Source organism: Panthera uncia, chromosome E1, assembly GCF_023721935.1.
Source record: "Panthera uncia isolate 11264 chromosome E1, Puncia_PCG_1.0, whole genome shotgun sequence".
Lineage (NCBI taxonomy): Eukaryota > Metazoa > Chordata > Mammalia > Carnivora > Felidae > Panthera > Panthera uncia.
In genome coordinates, this window is record NC_064814.1 from 25,903,916 (window position 1) to 25,928,002 (window position 24,087).

Below are 24,087 nucleotides of genomic sequence, written 5' to 3' on the forward strand. Positions count from 1 at the left end.
ATTCCTGAATAAACTCATTTTGCTAGTAAAAGAACTGGCTAATTTAAGGTTGACATGTTTTACCAGCAATGATATAGCTAATAAAATGAATCCCAATTCACAGCACGGTGGGGACCTCCCACATCAAGATGTTTTTCATTTTTCTCTTAGTTAAATTCCACGACATTAGAGAGAGTGTCTTTTTTTTTTTTTTTTTTTTTTTTTTTTTTTTTTTTTTTTTTTTTTAGTGTTTATTTTTGAGAGAGACAGAGCATGAGTAGGGGAGGGGAAGAGAGAGAGGGAATCACAGAATCCGAAGCAGGCTCCAGGCTCCGAGCTGTCAGCACAGAGCCTGATGTGGGGCTTGAACTCACAAACTTGGAGATCGTGATCTGAGCCAAAGTCAGATGCTTAACCGACTGAGCCACCCAGGCGCCCCATGTGTCTTATTTTTTGATTGCCATTGATCCCTATTATTCTAGCACAGTTCCTGGAACATAGAAAGTGCTCAATCAATAAAATTTGTAGAGTTACATAATGGAATAAAGAGGATGGGGCTGTGAAAAGGGAGAAGTTGACTTGGAGACCTTCTTAGGAGCAAGAGTATACTGTCCAGCTCATATGGATAGGGAAGGAAAATCTCTCTTTTCTTGACCTTTCTCCCATCATTTGGAAGCTCAGGATTGTTGTTGGTGGTGTCATTGGTGGTGGTCAGAGGAGGAAGTGGACTGCTGAGAAGTGTTTTCTCACTTTCATCTCCAGAGTGGAGCCAGATGTCACTGGTGACATCTAAGGGCACAGAAGGTTGTGTAGGGACCTTCTCACTCTAGACATGGTTGCAAGAGGCCCTCGCAATCCACAGGTCCCCAAGCAGTGCATCAGCAGGCTTTAGGTCATCACATGATTTGAGTAATTTCAGTTCCAGTAGAGTAGCTTTAGGATTTCCAGAGGATTGCGTGAACTATTTCTCGAAGAAATGAGTATTTTTATTTTTTGTCTTTCCTTTTCTGCCCTTAGTTAACTAAGCACTTTACTTGTTTCCAAGCAGTTATGGCAAAAGGACTCATATAAGGCTGCAGCTCAGCTATTTGAGAGCCATCTGGGTTTCCAAGTGCCTTTAAAAAAAATGTTGTGTTACTGGAAATTGATGGACCAACTATTGTGTTCTTTCATTTGCTGGACATGTGCACCCAGGTGGAACAGACAGTGTTTTTCTTTGAGATAATTGTCCACCTATTCCTTTGTTTTCCATTTATTCTAAGTTGCCAGCGGTTAGAGTGGAACAAACTTTTCAAGAGACATAATCTGTCAATAGTGTCTTTGAAGGGAAAGAAAACAATATTTTATCATGGGTTTATAATGTCAAGGCATTTTACATGTAACGCAGTCAGCTGACTCTTCCAGCTCTTTTAAGATCTAGATACAATTGATTCAAAATGCTATTCCATGAAGTATGGAACATCCTAAGCCCTCCCCCAAACTTATGAAAATTTCCTGAAGGCTTAAGTTCTCATAGTCTGCTCTGGCTCTGAGCTCATTTTTCTGCTGAAAGTAAGTGTTGGTTGGATCATTCTTGTTGACTGTTAAGCACCATACCAACCTGGATGTGGGACAGTTCCCTCCACAGACTCCTCCCCACCCTCCAGTTACAAAGGGCCTTTCTGGGGCAAGAAAGGCAGAAGACTTTACTGAAAGTTGAGGAGAGGAGTTATATCACATCAATGTCAGTCATTTCAAATTTACTATTAAAATTCCCTATTTTTTATCTCTGTTGGCCACTACTATGAGGTTGCTGGCTAAGCCAGGCCACTCTGCACTTAGATTCCTGCCAGCTCAAGATTCTTATCTCCAGGTAAGACTCCATTTATTTAAATGGTTTTAAACTTGCTGTTCTCCCCCATTTAATTACACACATGTTATCCCATTTAGCACATGACAACTGCATGAAATATGTACCATTAGTTTATTCTTGTAGATGATATCTTGGAACTCAGGTAAATAATTTAACTGAGGTCACATGGCTCATTGTTGAGAAATTGGATTTCAGAATGAGGTTTATCTCACTCCAAAGTCCATGCTTTTCTGTTTTTCTCTCTGTATTTATAAATGTGATTGCTTTTAAAAGCAACCACAAGAATTCTAAGACCCTACAGCATTTTATCATAAGGAACCCCTATCTTTAAAGTCACTGTTTGAACAACACTACTTTTTTTTGTGTGTGTGAGCTCATTTACCCTTTCATGCACTCATTCAACACAGTTCCTGAGTGCCTCTACCGAGTGATAAGTTTTGTGTTGGATGTTAGATGGACCAAACAGTCCAGAAATGGGACTGTGGAGAAAGGGCTCATGAGTTGGAGAAGATAATGTAAAGTTGGCTTCTTTTGGTCAGCAAAAGATCAACTCATCCTGCACCCTGCCTCTACACAAGACAGTGCATAATCAGAACAAGACCAATGGGAGAGGATCTCAGTTCTTTAGGATTTTTAGTCATGCATTATCAGAAGAGGGTATAGTGGGCCAGTGGAGAGGATAATTCAGGGTATAATATGAAAGCTATGGTTGTAAAGGGACCCACCTTTTTTGGTCAACCTAAGAAAGAGGAACCTTAACACTAAGTCCCATCCCCATCCTCTCACTGTGCACCATGACTCTACCTGTTGGACATTGCCGACAGGGTTCTCTGAATAATGTGATGCTTTATGCACCAGTCCATAAGGCCTATAGCACAGTGGAAGTAAAAGCTGGATAAACTGTTGGGTACCTGGGCCTTGGAAGGCTTAAAGAAAGTTGAAAGTAGAGTCCTCCAGACAACTATAGGGTAGGAAAGAGGGAGGCCGATAAGAAGTGAGATTGTTTTGCCCGAGAAAAGTAGTGGTGTAACATGATTGACTGGATTCTAGTCCCTTCTTCATTCATTTCTTCAAGATCTTGGGTCAGCTGCTTTGTCCCTCTAAGCTTCAGTTTTATTTTCAAACCAAGAGTCTCTTGAACCCTTCCAGAGCTGACATTTTCTAATTTTCCCACAAGCTTTGGAGACAGGGTTCCTTGCTCACCATTGACTGGGAGCACTTGGCACTCTATTGTTCTCTGGACACATTTGTCTTGCTCTCTGGTTGGCTCTTACTTATGCTCTCTTTTCCTTGCTGTCACTGGGTTGGATGTCTTATCTCTCTGCTGGAATTGCTTTCCATCTATTCCCCCCTTCGGTTCTTCCTTCTTTGTCCTCTGATTGACAAATGATGGAGAAACAGGCCCATGGTGGGAATTGGAGCAGCCTGTGGCTGAAGGGGGCTCTGCTCAAATCACCGCAAAAAATTTTAAACTGTGTGCCTGTGGCAGTATTGATTCTGATTTTATTTTCTCCTTTTGGTGAGGAATCTTAAATGAACTGTGGGTAGTCACGATTACCACAGGCTCACCCCTATTAAGCCCCCAAACACACTCTCTTGAAATTTCTGCTCAATCAATACCACCTAGTTTCAATGAGAAGAGAAAGGTTACAAATTTTATATATAAAAGTGGGTATTGAAAAATTCCTTTGGTTGGCTCCAGGTCAGCATCCAATTCACAGCACTTTATGAGAGTAATTCTTTCAGAGAGAGATTTTTCAGCCCATGGAAGTGACTCTCATGAGATATGGGGGCCAGCTGGGATGTCAGCATAAAACTCTTCTTTGTATAAAGAGCTGATGGAAGTGGGAAGAATCAGCCAGGCCTGTCTGTGTCTGGCTGGGTTTGGAGACAGGAAGAAGCTGATAGCTGTGTGGTCCCATGGACACTTAGATGGGAACTGCCAGATGCCTGGAGGAAATCTGCTTTTTGTTCCCTCATCTGTTTTCTTTAACAACCAGAAGGAAATAAGCCTTTACTAAGTACCTCCTAGCTTAATGGTCATACAGGCTCCATTTCATTTCATTCATCCAGTAACTATTGAGTATCCACTATAAGTCAGGTGAGGGACGTCTGGTGGTGTTTCATCTGTGACAGGAAGCTTAATCCTAAGGACAACCCTATACCTTAGGTATTATCATCTCAAAGACTCAGACTGCTCTTTTGTTGCAAAGCTTGTAAGAACTTTGCTTCCGGAGTAAGATGTGTTAGTTTGGGTCCTTCAAGAAGCAGATGCCGAGTAAGAGGTTCATTGGGGGAAATGAGAAGGGAGCCAGAGAAGGCTGGGAGAGCCATCTGACTGCTGCCGGTCTGGCCTCTATGAAGGAGAGAGGGAAGGATGGGAGGGAGGGAGGGAGGGGAGGAGGAAGACTGTAACAGTTCTCAAAGCCAGGTTGATGGGGAATCTTGCGAGTCACTCATGAGAGGAATGCCCATCTCCCAGGAATAAGCCTGTCTTTAGTACCCCTGCCATGCTCAGTCATTGACAAAGAGCAGCCCATGACATGCGTCGCCTTGTATGAAAGCACTGATAAATTCTAGAGTACAGCACTGGGGTTGCTGGCCAACCTCACTCCCAGCAACAGGGGATCTAAGAGGTACTGCCATAGTCCAACCCCCTGCTTTGGAACTCACTATCTGGGTGACTGTGGCCAAGTTAAGTAATCTCTCTAAGCCTCATCTTTCCTCTTCTCTAAAATAAGAGAATTCACATCTTATGGGATTATATGTATGGAGGACTAAATGAGATGATGCATATAAAAAAGCATTTTGCACAGTGCTGGGCACAGAGTAAACTCTTGAATGTTAAATAATCATTAGGTTTTATTATAGTAAGCTTTTTTTTTTCTTCTCCAAGTAAGTGTTCTTTAAAAATAAACACACACACAAAAAGTCAGAGTGGAAGATTCTACTTGAAAGGGGATGGGAAGCCAGTCTGCTGGGCCTCCTCCCATATTTGTACTGTAGTCTTTGGGGCATCTGTGAGGAGTCTTGGGATTGAAGAAACATCAGGTGGAATCACATCATATAGATATTTTGTGTGTGTCAATGCATTTTTTATTTTTTATGTTGAGGAATTAAAAAGTGTTTTTATGATTAATATGCAGTTAATATTGACCTTTTAAGGGTGTACAGTCCTATGAGGTTTTATTGGGAGGGGGAAGAGAGAGAGAGCAAGTGAGTGAGAGAGAGAGAGAGAGAGAGAGAGTGGGGGAGGGAGCAGGGGGAGAGAGAGAGAAGCAGGCTCCACACTCAGCACTGAGCCTGATGCAGGGCTTGATCCCATGACCCTGGGATCATGACCTGAACCTGATCAAGAGTTAGATGCTCAACCAACTGAACCACCCAGGTGCCCCAGTCCTGTGAGTTTTAATATGGGTACAGATTTGTAGAACCACTGCTATGATAGTAATATATAGATCAGTTTTATATTTATCAGTATCATCACAACCTCCCCCACTCTGAATCCCTGGCAACCACTGGTTTGTTGTCCATCACTACGCTTTTGTCTTTCTGAGAATGTCAAATAAATAGAATCAAGTAGCATTTGATCTTTTGGGACTGGCTTGTTTCATTCAACAATAATGCCTTTGCACTTCATCCAAGTCATTGTGTGTATCAAAGGTTGCTTCTTGTTGTTGTTGTTGTTTTTTTTTTTTTTTGCTGAGTAATGTTTCGATGTGTGGGTGCACCATAGTCTGTTTATTCATTGTGTTTGGTTGTTTCCAGTTAGAACAATGCCTGGCATGTGGTTGGGGGTCACAAGCAGGACTAAACCGTAACCCTGGCTGTAGCTGAATGCATACCGAGGACTGTAGGGCTGTAGCGTGTAGCACTTAACTTTCTCTCCCAGATGCTTCTAGTTTATATTCTTAAGCCACTCATCAACAGTATGTGCTTTTATCCATCCCAGCTGACATTTTTTTCAAGCATTTTAGTGACTCTGACCTCATTCTTTATTTAGCAACTTCATCACTTCAGTCCCATGCTGTTAAAAATGTACCCTCACTAATATCAACAATCATTAGGTTTATTTGAATAATGAAGACACAAATACTATTTAAAACTGCAACTGGCATCTAAGGAAAGTGGAGCTGTTTAAATTGAAGTCCTTCCATATTTTAAAAAAACGTTTATTTTTGAGAAAGAGACAGAGAGAGAAAGAGAGAGAGTGCAAGCAAGGAGGGACAGAGAGAGAGGGAGACACAGAATCTGAAGCAGGCTCCAGGCTTCAGGCTGTCAGCACAGAGCCCGACATGGGGTTTGAACCCATGAACTGTGAGATCATGACCTGAGCTGAAGCAAGACACTTAACTGACTGAGCTGCCCAGGAGCCCGAGAAAGTCTTCCCTCTTACTGAACTCCCAAGGAGTTTGGTCTGGTTATTCAAAGTCAGTCTGGAGCAGAGGTTGTTGTTAGGAGCTATGGAGAGTCAAAGACTCTACCTAATGGGATGAGAAGAATTTGGGGGTTCCAGTGGCAATTCTAGAGGTTGAGGACCAGAAGGAATAAAGGAAGGCTGAGCAAGAGAGAAGAACCCATGCTGTGCACTAGGCTTGGGACCACATAGGATGAAGTAGCCAGTGAAAAATTCCCAGAGGTGAAATTTCACTACTTCTCCTGTTTACTCTGTGATACAGAACACACTTTACTACAGTGTTGGAGATATAAACAATCAATTAACCACCCCTCCTGCCCTCTGGGCTCTAACTGGTTGAGAACAGATATCAGGAGTCAGATGTAGTAAGCATGCTCTCCTAAGGACAAGGCTGTCTGGAGTCCTATTTGAAATTGTTCATATAGACTCCGTTGCTCCCCCTTCTCTTCTTGGACTTCTTAGTAACATCTAACACACACCCACATGGCTTCTGAGAATAATCTTACCCTGGAAAATAGAAGAGCTGGCTCTCATTTCTATGTCAACAGGAAGTAGGGTGGAAAGAGTAGATGTTGGACGGACACAAGATTAATACGCTGGTTTGATCTGGTAACAGCAGGAGTTTGGAACCAGAGAGGTGCAGTTCCCCTCCTTGCTCCCCACTTATTTTCCACCACCAAGAACCGGTGTCATGTTGAGGAGTGCTTTACATTCCCGTAGGATGTGGAATGAGGGATATAATGGACTGAATTGTACCCTCCCCCCGAATTCCTATGTTGAGGTCCTAACCCCCAGTCCTTTAGAACGTATATTTGGAGACACAGTAATTAGGTTAGATAAACCCATAAGAGTGGTACCCTAATCCAACAGGACTGATGTCCTTATAAGAAGAGGAAGAAATACCAGGGACGATGTACACAGAGAAAAGGCCATGTGCAAGAAGGTGACCATCCACAAGTCAACAAGAGAGGCCTCTGGAGAAAACAACCTGCTGGCACCTTGATCTTGGACTTCCAGGCTCCAGAACTGTAAGGAATCAATTTCTACTGTTTAAGCCACTCAGTCTGTGGAATTTTTTTAATGGCAGCCCTAGCAAACTAATACAAGGAATTAGACCATCTTGCCTAGATCTCAAGAGCCAGGGAGCTCTCAGCTGACACCTGAAATAATTTTGGTAAGCAATGATGTATCCATCCCATTTATATAGTGCATGACAAAGGAGAGGCAGCAGAGGTGAAGGGGGCGAGGCACCAAGATACAGAACCAGGAGGCCCGGCTACTCTCTAGGCTTGGACACTCACCAGTGTTTGACCTCGGATAGCAATTACTCTGAGCCCCATTTCCCTCCAGCAGTGGCATGAGGCTAGTAAACCTTGCCATGACTGCTCTATGGAGCTTTGTGGCTTCAGGGGGAGTACACAAAAGCTTGTTATTCCTTGGGAAGAGTGACAACTTTTACCCAGGCTCTAGTGGAATCACTTGGAGGTTCGACCAGGAGTAGAGAAGCAAATGACTGTCACTGTAAGGATAACCAACTTGAACCTCTGTTATTTCTTATGGAATGAAGACACCCCCTGAATGAAGGATAAAAGCAGAATCCTTTTTGCTGCTAAAGTATGTGAGGACAACCCTCTGAGTTGTCACTAGTAAAGAAGACTCCCGTGCTTTGGCTGTTTCCATAAATTATTATGGCTTCTGTTGGTAAAACCTTTTTCAAACAGCAATATGGAAAAACATATCAAGGCCCTTAAAAATCTTTGTATTCCTTGACATAGGAATCCCATTTCTAATAACTTATTCTTTTTAAAAAAGTTTTTAATGTTTTTTTCAAATTTATTTTTAAGAGAGAGAGTGAGAAAGAGAGAGAGAGAATGAGCAGGGAAGGGGCAGAGAGAGAGAGAAGGAGACACAGAATCCCAAGCAGGCTCTGAGCTGTCAGCACAGAACCCAACATGGGGCTTGAACTCAAAACCCCAAGATCAAGAGTTGCACACTTTACTGAGCGAGTCAGTCAGGTGCCCCATTTTAATTTAAATTTAAATTTAATTTAATTTAATTTAATTTTATATCTTGTTTAAAACATTTTTTATTTTATTTTATATTTTATTAAAAACATTTTTTAATGTTTTATTTATTCTTGAGAGAGGGAGAGAGACAGACTGTGAGTGGAGGAGGGGAGAGAGAGAGGGAGATACAGAATCAGAAGCAGGCTCCAGGCTCTGAGCTGTCAGCACAGAGCCCAACACGGGGCTCAAACCCACGAACGTGAGATCATGACCTGAGCTGAAGTTGACACTTAACCGACTGAACCACTCAGGCGCACCTCTAATAACTTATTCTATGGAAAAAAATGTGAAATGCAGAAAGCTGTATACTTAAGATGAGATGTTACTTGCAACTTTATTTACTCTGGTGTAAATTAGGAAATATTTTAGATACCTAACATTGGGTGAATAGCTCAGAAGTTGTGGTATATTCATATGGTAGAAGATTATGTTGTCATTAAAAGTATGTATACAAAAGTATATATAGTGAAAGGAAAGAGGCAGAATATAAATGAAATTGGAAGGAAATACAACAAAATAATAGCAGTGGCTGGTGCTAGAATTATGTGTTTTTATGTTCTGCTTTCTGCTTTGTTTTTGTTAAATTACCCAGAATTACCACGTATATCTTTTATAATCAGATAAAAAGAAGCAAAGATCAAAGAGGAAGATAAGAATGATAATGTATAAATAATTTCCCTTCCCTGTGACACGGAGACCATTCTGCCTACCTGTATACCTCACAGGAAGTATTGTGAAATTCAAATGAAATAATGGGCAGCAACATTTATTCTCTTCCCACATATCTTCCTCAGCCCATAAGAGGATAAACAGAACACTGTTGCCTAGCTAGCAGGGAAGAGCTGAAAAGAAACCCTCTACTCATTCATTATTCACCTCTTTCCAAGGGGTGAGCAGTGTTAACCTGACTAATGAAGCAGGTGAAGCCACTGACATTCGTTAGCCTAGTTTATCAATTGGGTTAAGTTCACGTTTCCTTCTGCCATCTTGGACTAACTGGGAGATTCTCAGCCCTGGTGGCACATTAAAATCACATGGAGGAGCTTTTAAAAACTATTGACACTAGGCCCCACCTCCAGCGATTCAAACTCCACTGGTCTTGGGTGAGGTTTGGGTAGCAACGTTTCCAAAGCTCCTAGGTGATTCTAACATGCAGTCGTGGCCAAGAACCACTGGATATATGGAATCAGGCTCTTTGACAGTCCAGCCTCTAGAGGGTACACAGACCAGGTAGGACCTGCCTCTTGCTCAGCCTGCAGGTCTTGGCTCTTTTGGTTCCAGCTTCTCAGCCTGTGAATGGTGGAAGAAGATCATGTCAGGTCTTTACCAGAGACCGATTGTCTTCCATTTGTGAGGCAGGGAGAAGAAGGCTTCATGTAGGGCTCCATTCAAGCTATGTTCTCCAGCCTAGTTTTATCATTAATGAGGTTTATTTGACTGTGAACCCCATTTGACTCCTGGTATCTGTTCTCAATCAGTTAGAGCCAAGAGGGGAGGAAAGGGAGGTACTTGACAGTTTATATCTCTAACACCGTAATAAAGTCTGACTACTATATCACCGAGAAAACAGGGAAATTAATGAAAAACTTTGCAAGGGAAACAAAAGAAGCATTCACCAGGCTGGAGCATACAAACCTGCTAGGCCAAGGAGGTAAAAGAGGAAGGATATTTCAGAGAGAAAGCATGAGGGAGATGTGAAAATCCTTTCAGGGTCCTGGATCAGCAGTGAGTCTTGTGATTGGAGCACAGAGTAAACATTTGGGGAATGTCACACAAGAATAGAAATATATTTTTGGAGTCTTGAGTGCCATGCTAATGAATCTAAATCCTGTCAAGAAGAAACTTTATAGCCATTAGAAAATCTTATGCAAGAGTCACGTCTGTATTCACAAAGTCACAGGCAGTGGCGAAGGGGGACATGGATGCCTGGGTTTTATGTGGGTTTAAAACCGGGTTGCTGTGTGTTGCCAGGCAGTCCTGGGGTTGGTATTTTGCATGTATAGTGTCTCACTTTTGCCTACCTGAAAATTCACTTTCATCTCTCACCCTCCGTCTTCCTGTTCTTTCTGCAGAAGTTTGAGAAGTAGATGAGCCATCACAAGCAGGGTGCCTTGCAAGGCTGACTCCAGGCAAATCTTTCAAGTGGGCCATTCTGGTGGCACCTTCAGGCTCCTCCAGGCTTTTCACACCTGGTGGGCTCCTTCTCTCTCTTCAGATGGACAATGTACTATCACTCTCTATCAGCACCTTCTTTTTGTATGCATCCACCTGTATGTAAATTAAATTAACCGAGTTCATACTGATTTCTCTGACTTTGAAGTAGAATTACATGGATCATTCTAGCCACTTCCTTGCTTATCTGTAACCACTCACTCCAACAGTGAGAAACCCAGCCCCCACCATCTGCTATCTGTTCTCTTAATTGTTCAGTTCCAGTATTCATGTATAATGGCTTCAAGTTAGCTCACAGTTACATGGGAAACAACTTTATCAGCTGTCGTATACTGCTAATGTACAATTCCTTTTGTCTTTAGTTCTGCAGACAGTATTCATTTCCAGTGATTTAGTTCAACATCCTGTTCTCCCATCGCTTTCAGTGAGATTAATTCATACGTTTGTACAACAATACAACAGATCCATTCTGGGATCTCCCAACCTCCAAAATGAATTTTTAGAAATTTGATATATTAAGATTTATTCTGTGTTGTAAAGCTCTGTGTGTTTTGACAAATGTATAGTGTCATGTATCCACCATTAGAATACCATGAAATAGTTTCATTGCCCTAAAAAAAAATCCCTTCCTCTTCCTGAACCTGTGATCTGTTTACCAACTTTTGCTTATATGACGTTCTAGGATGTCATAATAATGGAATTGCATAGTATGTAGTATTTTTAGACTGGCTTCTTTCACTTACCATGTGCATAAAGATTCATTCATGACTTTGGATGGCTTGATAGCTCATTATTTTTATTTTTTTTTATCACTGAATAGTACTCCATTGGATAGATGTATCACAGTTTGGGCAGCTCAGTCTGTTAAGTGTCCAACTTCGGCTCAGGTCATGATCTCATGGTTCCTGGGTTCGAGCCCCACATCGGTCTCTGTGCTGACAGCTCAGAGCCTGCAGCCTGCTTCAGATTCTGTGTCTCCTTCTCTCTCTGTTCCTCCCCTGCTCACGCTCTGTCTCTCTCTCTCGCTCTCTCTCAAAAATAAATAAAGATTAAAAAAAAAATAAAAGTAAAAGTAAGGAGAATTGTTATAAAAAAATAAAAAATAAAAAAAGGACTATTGCAACTGGGGAGAGAGGTCGACCTCAATTCCAATAAAACACAAGGAGGGAGGATTTTTACATGCTGGGGTTCATTAGTGGAAAAGGAGGGGTTTGTTGGGGGAGATTTTTGGAGGGAGGCTGCTCAGTGTGACTAAGACTTCTGAATTTGCTGGTTTATTGATGTTAGACCTACCCTCCCACAGAGACTGGGAGATAGGGGACCTATCTGTCTTGATGATTACATCTCAATGGCATGGCTCCCACATCCTTGAGAAAGACATTCCTGGGTTGTAAAACTGGCAAAAGGCTGAGAGAAGATTTACATCTCAAAGGAGCAGAGAAAGAATTTACAATTGCAAGTTTTCTAAAGTAAATGCTCTAAGAAAAGTGGGGTCAGATGCTTGAGATCAGGAAGAAATCTGTCTAAAGCCTAGTTGAACTGAGGGGAATACCAAACTATTCTTGGTCAGTGTTTGTATGGACTTAAGTTTTCAAGTTATTTGAGTGGATACCTATGAGTGCAATTGTTGGGTTGTGTGATAAGGCTCTGGATTGTATAAGGCTCCGTCTAGCTTTGTAAGAAACTGCCAAAGTACCTTCCACAGCAGCTGTGACATTTTGCATTCTCACTAGCAACGATTAAGAGTTCCCATGGCTTCACATCCAGCCATTGGCATTGCCAGTTTTTTGGATTTTAGCCATTTAAATAGGTGTGAGATAGATATTCTTTTAAACAGGACACCAGCCTCCAATGCCTTGTGGATTCCCCTCTACCAGCCTCCCCTCTCCACACAGCCTCCTTTCTTCCAGGTGTCTGGTCTTCCCAGGCTCACTTTGTGAACTGCTTCTCCAACACTCTGCTGCTCTTAACATTGAGCCCCCAGACGCATCCCTACCTACTCCAAGCCTAAGGCTAGATTTCTGAATGTATCATTTATATGCAGGCCAATGCACACCTCCTGCTGAAGTGAAGCAAAAGACCGTGAGCTGGTGCCTCTGTCTTCATGGAATGAGGGGACGTGACTAAGAGGTTTCTGAATGGTCAGATGAGTGAGGTTGAGGATGGCTGAGCCAAATGGCATGAGCTTTGGGGCAAAATGAGAAGGACAAAGTCTAGAAAGTGGCAGGGGATCCAGTGAAAGTCTGACTTCAATTTGATGTGAAGTGGGCTATCTGGGATTCTTAGGTGAGGGTCAGATTCTCATGAAGGTGCAATCGAGAAGGTTCTGCAAAGAGGCTGAGGATACGGGTGTGTTTGTTAACATTTATGATGGAGTGAGCTTTGCAGGGGGCATAGTTATGAGATTAGTTTGTTTGTATTTCATTTTTAGTAAGCAGGCTCAGGCTCTCCTTTTCTTTGGGTGATGGAGGATGAGATGTCTAGTGGCAGTGACTTGCCTCCAACTACCTAATTTTGGCAAAAGCCAAAACATCTCACCAGGAGATTTGGTCCCAGGAAGGTCTGAGGATCCCACAGAGTATCTAGCCTGGTCTTGGGAAAGTAGTGAAGGCTGCCGCAGGGCTTGTGGAGAGAGACAGAAAGAGCCTAGTTCTGGGCCAACGTTGTCTCATAGTTTGAGATGTGATAGCAAAGGCCCAGGCTGGGGAAAGGCTCCTACAGGATGGAGCTGCATGTCTCCAGAAAGCTCGCGGGCAGCTGTGGCTGTGGTAGAGGATGTACCTCAAGAGGGTAAACTACAGGGAGAAGTGTTAACTGACAGCTTCCAGCTATAAGTCCGTGAATGTGGAGGCTGCCCGTCCCCCAGGCTGCTTCCAACCAATGATGAGCACAGCAGGCTTACTATTTTAGCCCAGTGCCGGATTCCTCCAATGGGCGGCTTTTGCTTGAGGATGCGCCATTGGGATGGTCAAGATTGTCCCAGAAATGCACCGCAGTCTGTGGCTCTTCCTATGCAATTCTTCATTCTCTCTTTCCTTTCACAGATGTTGGCTTTGCACGGTGGACTTGTGTGCACTGCGTTGTTTACGGCTGCATTGCCCCTCATCCTGCACAGCCATTCACCTTGCACATTTACTCCTGGGTCGGTGGCTGCTTCTCAGGGGACCTGAACAGGCAAGGTAGGGGAGGGCCAGGAGGACTTTGTTCTAGGCAGAGCCTGCCTCAGAGGGTTCAGAGGGGCTTATTTCTGTTCATCCATTTGACTTTGTCATCCCCTAACCCTTCACATTTGACACTTGGCATTGTTCCTACAGCTACGACCATGACTTCTGTGCCCTGCATAATTTGTCCTGGGCAGCCTTTACTTGTGCAACCTGGCTGTGGAAAAGTCCTCCTACTTTGGCATCTTATTTGTGGGAGGCATTCTTTCCAACTCACAGGAACCCATGAGCAGGAATCAAGTGCTTTTATTGAATGTGTGTAAGTCTTGCAGATCAAGGATTAAAGTGTTCACACCATATCAGCTAGAAGGCAAGCTGGTCCTACCACAGACCTCCAGCAGTCCTACTGCCTAGGCCTTAGGAGGTGGCACACCTTGGAAGGTGATGGGAAACTCTCAGGGGGATGCTGGGACATGTTGTGGTTCTCGAACCCAGTCATCATATTGGCACACAAGTAGGTCCCCAGAATGCTCAGGGGGTCCAGGAGAGACAAAACCCTACAATAGGGGCAGAAAGAGCTTCTCAAAGGACCTCATGGGATGGTTATCCCTCTGTTCTCATCCCCTCCACCCAGGGCCTGTGGTCTGACACCCTCCCAGCAAAAGCAATCGCCGGGGTGACATCTGAGGAATAATAGGGCCACTGATGGGAAATGGGCCACTAATTCAGAAACCACGGTTATTAGGGACAGAGGCAAATGGGCTGGTTCAGGAGCAGTTTCACCAGTTGTGACCCCCATGAAAGCACCAAGTTCTGGTGTACTGGTGTCTGGCTGCAAGCTGTGGGGATGGGTTTGCGGGCTGGAGGACTTGGGGAGGGGCAGAGGAGACAACGTATGCTAAGGCAGCCTGTAAACTGGAAGGGCCGTACAGAGTTAGCATCAAAAGTCCTGGGCCAGGCAGTCACCGGGGGGGGGGGGCACCTCTCATGAGCCATGGCACCTCTCTGCTTTGTTCCCCAGTCTGAAATTCTAGCTGCGACCCCTTCCTTCCTTGGAGCGAGGTTGAGAGGAGTCAGTGAGGTAGCAGGCAGAACAGAACATGGTTTTTCCCCTGCTCTTTTCCACAAACAGAAGCTCTGTGCAGACCAGGCATCCGTTACAGAAATGGTTAAAGGCTCTTGAAACAAATTAGACTCCACAGTGTGGGGCCTTTCTTCCTGCCAAGTGTGCAGGTGCAGTGTTGGCCACGTCTGGCCTCTGTGGTCTCCCAGAGGGAATCCCAGGGTCTGCAGAGAGGCCAGGGCAGTGTGAGCAGATGAGGCCATACCGGGCTTTGGGGAAGAGTGAAGGAAAAGATGCTCATATCTGGTGTTTGTTCCTTTCTACCACTTTCTGCCCCTTCATTCCTCTCTGCCAAGTTACTTTTCTTTTCCCCAAAATTATGTATTCTAAGAGTTGTTATTGAGAAATAATCATAGTTGATATTTATTCAGTGCTTACTCTGTGCCAGAACTGGGCTAAGCACTTTACATGCACAAGGAACATTGGAAGGGAAAATTATTATTATGCCCATTTTACAGATGGGAAAAGTGTAACTTAGAAAACCCAGATAATTTGCTGATGACATAAGCTAGCATTGTAGAGGATGGAAATGACACTTTGCTTCAAAGGCCCTTCTTTTATCAAAATGCCTTAATGCCTTTTCCATGGATAGAAATCTAGGCTGTTATAAAGAGAGAAAGAGGGGCGCCCGGGTGGCTCAGTTGGTTAGGCGTCCCAACTTCAGCTCGGGTCATGATCTCATGGTTTGTGAGTTCGAGCTCCACGACAGGCTCTGTGCTGATGGCTCGGAGCCTGGAGCCTGCTTTGGATTCTGTGTATCCCTCTCTCTCCCCACCCTGCTCGTGCTCTCTCTCTCTCTCAAAAATAAAAAAAAACGTTAAAAAATTTTTTTAATGAAAAAAAAAGAGAAAGAAAAGCATTCACAATTCCATCCATCAAAGGAAACTGTTAACATTTTGGCACATCGCCTTCCAGACATTTTCTATGCTGTTTTACAGTTTTTGAAGTTTTCTTTCATAATACTTTATGGACATGTTTTCATATCAATATATGTCATCTCAAATGAGGATTTTTTTAAAAAACCAACTGCATAGTGTTCCACGATATGAGTGCACCCTATTTTTTTTTTTTTTAGCCAATCCTCACTTCCTGGGTGCTGCCAATATTTTGCTCTTATTAACAATGCTGTGGGGTGCCTGGGTGGCTCAGTGGGTTAAGCGGCCGACTTGTCCGTGAGTTCGAGCCCCGCATCGGGCTCTGTGCTGACAGCTCGGAGCCTGGAGCCTGTTTCAGATTCTGTGTCTCCCTCTCTCTGACCCTCCCCTGTTCATGCTCTGTCTCTGTCTCAAAAGTAAATAAATGTTAAAAAAAAAATTAAAAAAAAAAAAACAATGCTGTGATGTACATTCTTGTTCATGTATCTTTGAACATCTGGGCAGCATTTTCCCAGAGCATATTTTGCTAGAAGTGGAATTGGGAGCAAAGTAGCAGTGCACTTCTTTTTTTTAAGTTCATTTATTTATTTTGAGAGAGAGAGAACCTGCTGTGAGCACGTGGTGGGTGGGGGGAGGGGCAGAGAGTGAGAATCCCAATTGGACTCTGCACTATCAGCTTGGAGCTTGATGCGGGGCTGGGACTCACCAACTGTGAGGTCATGACCTGAGCTGAAATCAAGAGTCGGACGCTCAACCGACTGAGCCACCCAGGCACCCATAGCGGTATACATTTTAAGAGAGACCTGTGGACAGATGACCTTCCGGAGGGGACTTGTGGGTCACATTCCCACCAGCAGAGGGATTCTTTCTGAGAAAAGTTTGAGGAACACCTTTTAGAATGATCTCTCTTCTCTTCCACTTTCGTTGGACTCACTTGTCCTCACTTTGGTATTTTACTTTTCAACTTTGCAATTTTATCTTTGCCCCTTCTGGTTTTGAATCCACCTGAATGTTTTCCTAATGCTGTTTTTGTTTAAAAATGACTTCATTGGGGCTCCTGGGTGGCTCAGTCGGTTGAGTGTCCCACTTCAGCTCAGGTCATGATCTCATGGCTTGTGGGTTCAAGCCCTGCGTGGGGCTCTGTGCTGACAGCTCAGAGCCTGGAGCCTGCCTCAAATTCTTTGTCTCCCTCTATCTCTGCCCCTCCCCTGATCGTGCTCTGTCTCTCTCTCTCTCTCTCAAAAATAAACATTAAAAAATATTTAAAACTGACTTCATTGACGCATATTTTACTTATCACATAATTCATTCTTTTAAAGTACACAGTTCCATCATTTTTTGGTTAAATTTACTAAGTTGTGCCGCCATCACCATAAATCAGAATATTCTCATCACTTCAATAGGATCCCTTATGCATTTTTACTGTTAATTCTCCTTTCCCCTCCTTCTCCGTCCTTGCCCCCAGGCAACCACTAATCTACTTTCTGTCTTTATAATGTTGCCTTTTCTGGACATTTCATATAAATGGAATCATACAATATGTAGTCTCTTGTCTCTGGCTTTTTTTATTGAGCATAATGTTTTAAAGGTCCTTCCATGCTGTAGCATATATCAGCGGCCCATTTGTTTTTATCACTGGATAGTTTGTCATTGTACGTTTACACCGCATTTTGTGTATCCATTTGCCAGTTCCTGGACATTTGAGTTGTTTCCAATTTTTTATTGTTATGAATAGTGCAGCAAAGAACATTCATGTGCAGATCTGTGCGCACATATGTTTTTATTTCTCTCGGGTAGATACTTAAGAGGGGAATTGCTAGATCGTATGGCAAATTTGTGTTTAACTTTTTAAGAAATTACAAACTATTTTCCAAAGTGGTTGTGCCATTTTATATTCCCACCAGTAATGAATTAGGGGTTTCCTGTTTCCCACATCCTTACCAACGTTTGTTATTGCCTGTCTTTTCCATGATAGCCATCAGTAAGTATGAAGTGGTATCTTGCTGTGCCTTTAATTTGCGCTTCCTTAATGACTAATGATATTGAGCATTTTTATGCCCTTTAAATCATTTATTAATTTTTTTTCAACGTTTTTTATTTATTTTTGGGACAGAGAGAGACAGAGCATGAACGGGGGAGGAGCAGAGAGAGAGGGAGACACAGAATCGGAAACAGGCTCCAGGCTCCGAGCCATCAGCCCAGAGCCTGACGCGGGGCTCGAACTCACGGACCGACCCTTTAAATCATTTAAAATGAAAGATACCCATCGCAGAAAATTTAAAAAAAATACAGAAAAATCAAAGAAAAAATACCCCTTTGTATTTCCACAATCTAGATAGAACCATTAACCATTTGATGTTTCTTCAGTCCAAGTACCTGCTGTGCATGTTTTTCGTAAGTTGGTGTCTTACTGTATATACGGTTTTGAAGATTACTTTTTCTCTCCACATTTCTTCACATTGTTAGGTATTCCTCTACAACCTCTCCCTCCTCAATATAATCATTCTTACAAATGAAATCTTTTGTGGAATCTCAATCTACAGGATGGGAAGCAGAGCTTCTCTGGGTAGAAGTTGGGTGCAGTGGCTCCTGCCAGATCACTTGGCCCCCTTGTGTGCTTTTGAAGGCCACGTTTTCAAAGGACTCTTAGAGATTATTAAAAAAAATTTTTTTTTAAACATTTATTTATTTTTGAGGGAGAAAGACAGAGTGTGAGTAGAGGAGGGGCAGAGAGAGACAGGGAGACACAGAATCCAAAGCAGGCTCCAGGCTCTGAGCTGTCAGCGCAGAGCCCGATGTAGGGCTCCATCTCACAAACCATGAGATCATGACCTGAGCCGAAGTTGGACACTTAACTGACTGAGCCACCCCTGGCACCCCTGTTAGAGGTTATTTTTAATGGCTGCAACGAGTTCTCCACTGTTGAACCTTGAGATTACGAAGTGGCTAACAAAGTGGGAGCCAGCCTGCTGGGGTTTGAATCTCAGCTCTGCCACTTATTAGCTATGTATTCAACTGTGCCCCCGGCCTCAGTTTCCTTTTTTGTAAAATGGGAATAATAATAGTATCCACTGCCATAGGAGAGCTCTAGGGACACATATGCATAGGCTACAATGATTTTGCCTATCTCAGTTTTGAATTACTTAATTTCATATGTTTGCATAACAAAATTTAAGAATGATGACTTAAAAACCTGTCATTAAGTGAACATTCTAACAATCATTGCTTCTTTTGTAGGCCACATGAATTGGTCAGTGGGGTAGTACAGACAGAAAATCAGTGTATATTCTAATTTGAATTTTCTGTACACAGATAGGATAGGAGGTCTTGGATAATTTATCTTTAGACCATCATAATTTCTGCAAAGGCATTTTTTTTTTTTTGGTAACTTGTCAAAGAGGAGGGACTACAAGTGAGAAGGCATGATATTTAAATTCAGGAATGGCATTCAAAATGTAACTGTGTACATAATAAGATATTTTGAGGATAATGTGCCCAGAACACTATGATGCCCCACAGCAGTGATTATTCAAAATTTTCTTTTGAAGAGAAGGGTTTCCTATTAAAGAAGAGTTCTAATGCCAACATGTATGGTTTGTTTCGGAAGGAAATATAGTCTACATTTTTTACTCATTGTGTTTTACTATACATATTAATATTTAAACCGTATATATCCTTTAAATTGCTTCCCCTTTATTTTCTGTGAGACCTTGACTTTTCAACCAAGGGTCTGTTGATGAAATGAATAAATAATGTTATCCTTTATTCATATCTGCTTGTATGTCCCATAGTAACCATTTATCACTTATGTCATATGAATCCTGTATGTTCACTGGATTCCTGGATATTTTGCAGTTTTTGGCTAATATTATAAATGGAATATTTCCCCCATATTCCATTACATTTCCAACTGGTTGCTGTTGCTTTTGTTGATATGCAAATACAGCTGAACTGTATTCAGCTGAACTGCCTCGGGGCAGGTTTTAGCAGTGCCACATTGAACAGAACACAAGGGTGATATTCAAAAACACTGAAAAACAATTAAAATCTTCCCTGAAGGCTCACAGAATGGTGCAAGGGGAGCATTACATCGCATGGCGCACAGAAACACATGCTAAATTCCTCTTCATCTATCTCCCATCATGTCAGCTGTACCCCTCTCTTTCTCCATTTTCTTCTTCCAGATCTATTCTGTTCTTTCTTGGGTAGCTCCAGTCCCTTTTTATGTCACCCAAACTAGTTATTTCTAGGTTTATTCCAACTCTATTATTCTGATCAGCACCACCCAAGCCAAGATCCTTGGTGGCTGGAGTGACAAAGAAGCCTGTATTAGTTATCTATTGCTGTGTGACAAATTACTCCAAACATATGCCTTAAAACATTTATTATCTCACAGTGTCTGTGGGTCAGGAATCTGGGAGCAGCTTAGCTTAGTGAATGTGGTCCAGGCTGTCTCATGAGGTTGCAGTCTCGTTGTTGACTGGGACTACGGTCACGGTCATCTCAAGACTCAACTAGGGGGAGGAGCTGGATCCAAGCTTTCTGGTGTGGCTGCTGGTGGGCCGTATTTCTTTGCCATGTGGGCATCTCCACAGGCAGAGAGAGAGAGTAGAGAGAGAGGTAGGGAGGGAAAGAGAGAGAGAGAGAGATCGATCCCAAGTAAGAAGACAAAGAAAGTGGAATTAAGCCCCACCATTTTATTTTATTTTTTATTTATTTTGAGAGAGAGAGAGTGCGAGCATGAGAGGGGGGATGGGCAGAGAGAGGGAGAGAGACTCCCATGTAGGCTCCACACTCAGCATGGAGCCAGACGCGGGTCTCCATCTCATGACCCTGGGATCATGACCTGAGCTGAAATCAGGAATTGAACATTTAACCAGCTGTGCCACCCAGACACCCGTTAAGCCCCACCTCTTGAGAGAAGAGGTATCAAAGCATTGTGGAATATCTTGAAAACTATCATGAATCTTTTCTTATAATGGGTTGGGAAAGAATGAAAACTATTATAGGCTATCTTTCCATACTTCTCATGACTAGGAAAGCTATTGATTTTGCTGTTTGCATTTTTTTTTTATTAAAAATTTTTTTTCAACGTTTTTTATTTATTTTTGGGACAGAGAGAGACAGAGCATGAACGGGGGAGGGGCAGAGAGAGAGGGAGACACAGAATCGGAAACAGGCTCCAGGCTCCGAGCCATCAGCCCAGAGCCTGACGCGGGGCTCGAACTCACGGACCGCGAGATCGTGACCTGGCTGAAGTCGGACGCTTAACCGACTGCGCCACCCAGGCGCCCCGCTGTTTGCATTTTTAATTAGCCCGCTTGCTAAACTCTTATTAAGTCAAAAAGCTTTTAGTTAATTCTTTTGGGGTTCCCAGGTAGATAATCATGTTTTTCTTTTCCTTTACTATTTATATGGGTTTTTTTTCTTCTCATTTTCCCTACCACTGACTAGAATTATCTGAATAATAACCATAAATAATAAAGATAAATAATGGTGGTGGTAGTGGGCATCCTAGTTTCATTCCTCACTATAATGGGAATGTCTTTAATGTTTCAGTGATAAGAACAATGTAGGCTGCTCTTGGTTTATTATGTTAAGGAAGCACCTTTCTTGTGCTAGTGTAAGAAGAATTTTTAACTCTTCCTGGTTTTCAGAGCTTGGTTTTACTGCAAGGCTTCAGGCATTGAACACACTTGGATTTCCTAAAGCTTCAAGTGAAGAGTTCCCGGCTCCCAGAGTCCTGGCACCGGGCTAGGCCAGGGCCCATTTCCACAGGGTAAGGCAGGGAGATTCAGACATTTTGCTTTGAACTTAGTGCTCCCAGGTTCCTTTCTTCCTCTGTTCTGCCACTCTCTTTAAAAGAACTCTTTGTCGGGGCACCTGGGTGGCTTCAGTCGGTTAAGCGCCCGACTCTTGATGTCTGCTCAGGTCATGATCTCATGGTTTGCATGTTCAAGCCCTGCGTCGGGCTCCTCGCTGTCAGGGTGGAGATTCTGTTTGGGATTCTCTCTCTCCCTCTCTCTGCTTGGTACTGAGGAAGAAAAGTGAAGAACTCTATGGACAGAAGACTGATCCTATCTTAGTTGACACAGTTAAGATCGGAGTCACCTATGGCAGTGCTCACCCCCTCTGTCTGTCCCCTGGAAGGAGTTGGGTGATTCTAGCTAATGCTGGAGATCCCCTCATATCATTGGGTAATTTATGGATCCCATGGCTAGCAGCATGGTATTCAGGGGAGCCGTGCAGGTGGCTTTTCCTACAAATCATTTTCCAGGAGACTGAATGGTGGGAATCCTAGCTTCTACAATTTGAAGCCTCCATGGTGGAAACTTTCTGTATCCTATCTACATGAACCATGTTAGCAAGTTTAACCGTTGCTATATGGTGATCCCCTCTTTGCTGACTCAGGGGGGAAACATTTGCTATAACAGTTGGATAAAATGACCCTCATGACTGGCCCAATTCAAAGCTGATCTTCAGCCTTTCTGCTCAAAGTGCTGGCCAGCAGCATCAGCATCCTCCGGGGTCTTGTTGGGAATACAGACTTTCAGGAGCCACCCAGACCCACAGAAATAAGAATCTACATTTTCATGAGATTCTGAGGCACAAGAAGGTTTGAGAAGCTCTAGCCTAAAGCACCTTGGCTGTACATCTAGAGAGCTTTTAAAAAAAACGACAGTGTTCACGTCATACCCCAGACCAGTGGATTTCAACCATGTTGATTTTACCTGTCCCAGCTCCCACACTTGCCAAAGTCTGGGGACAGTTTGGTTGTTATAACTGGTTGCAGGTGCTATTGGTATCCAGTGGGTAGAGGCTAGGCATGCTGATAAACTTCTTCCTGTGCACAGGACAGTCCCTCAAAACAAAATATTATCTAGTCTAAAATGATAATAATACCAAAGTTGAGAATCTCTGCCCTGGGATTTCTGAGGGTAGGGAATAGGGACCACAAGTGTTTTTCAATTTTCCTGATGTTAAGAACCCCCCTGAGATACTTGTTAATTATATAGCTCCTCAGGCCCTTCCATGAATGATTCTCAGCCATTGGGTCTGGGATGGGGTAGGGATTCACAGTTTTAACAAGTTTCCCAGGGGATGCTTATCAGCACGGAAGTTTGGAAACATTAGTCCAGGGCCAGAGAGGGCACAGATGCCAAGTTACAATTAATTTAGAAAACACATCCCTAGATACGTACTAAAATTGAATGTGGGATGGAGATACAACTTGGAACCCAGTCATACATTCTCAGGAACTGGGGTGTAAGGGAAAAACACACTGCTTCTTGTCGAGAAGTTGGACTACATCCTGTATTCCAGCTCCATCTGAGGTGTGTGTGTGTGTGTGTGTGTGCGTGTGAGAGAGAGAGAGAGACAGATTCACCTAGAAATGGATTCAGAGGCATGGAAGACATGACCGAGACAAAAATAGTTCGGTGTCTAAGTATTCATAGCCTTGACCTCTCCAAGGCTTTCTGGGAGGATCCTGTAATCATCCACCTGGCTCCTGGCCTCCTTGAGCTGGTTAGGGTAAAGGATGGGGAGGCTCAGCAGGAGGCTGAAGAGCTGTTATATTGATTTACAAAGAGAGGGTGGTAGTGAGAGACAGGAGTGATAAACAAAGTAAAGACTTAACATTACTTTTCAGTGTGTATATTTTTTTGGTTACAGATTGGAAGTTTTTTGTGAATGTAAAGTTGAAAATGGCCACAAGGTGGCCCTCTTATACTCAAACCCACTCCCATGCAGGTGGATGATGGACTGCACGGACAGATCCAGGAGGGCCCAGTCACTCACAACATGGCCCTGTTTGAAGGATAGTGGTTGGGCTGGTTGGGGATGGGGGCCTTATGAAGGGGAGGGGTATCACAGTGAATGGCTGAGACACCCATATGGACTATATACACTTACTTCCCTTGGACTTGAGCAGTTCCTACTTTGATACCCATGACTTATCCATTTCTGAGAACCCTTTATACATTTGAAGGTTAAGGCTGCCAGTGAGGTTTCATACAGACAGAGGTAACTGTCCATGCTAGGATCCTGAAACCTTGATGTTGTTGCCATCCTAGGGAGTTTTCACTGGTGTTTAGGGGGATTCCCTGGTGTTTAGGGTGAAGTAGAACCTCTAGGGCTTCTATAAGCCCTTAATTAATCTGGATCAGAGAGGGAGATTAATAAAAGATGGCTTTGAAGATGATGTGACCTTCTAATACCCAGGGATGCCATCTGGAACATGTCCATGGTCTTTCAAAAGGTGATCAACAGGAAGCATTGTGATCTCTGGGCACTGGGATCCTACTGCTGATCTTGAGGACATCCTCAAACATGTTTTGGACCTGGACTTGACTGAACCACTGGTCAGGGAAATCATGAACGGATCATGACAACAGAAATCCTGAGAACCTAATTTTCTGAGGTGTCGATGATGCCTGACAG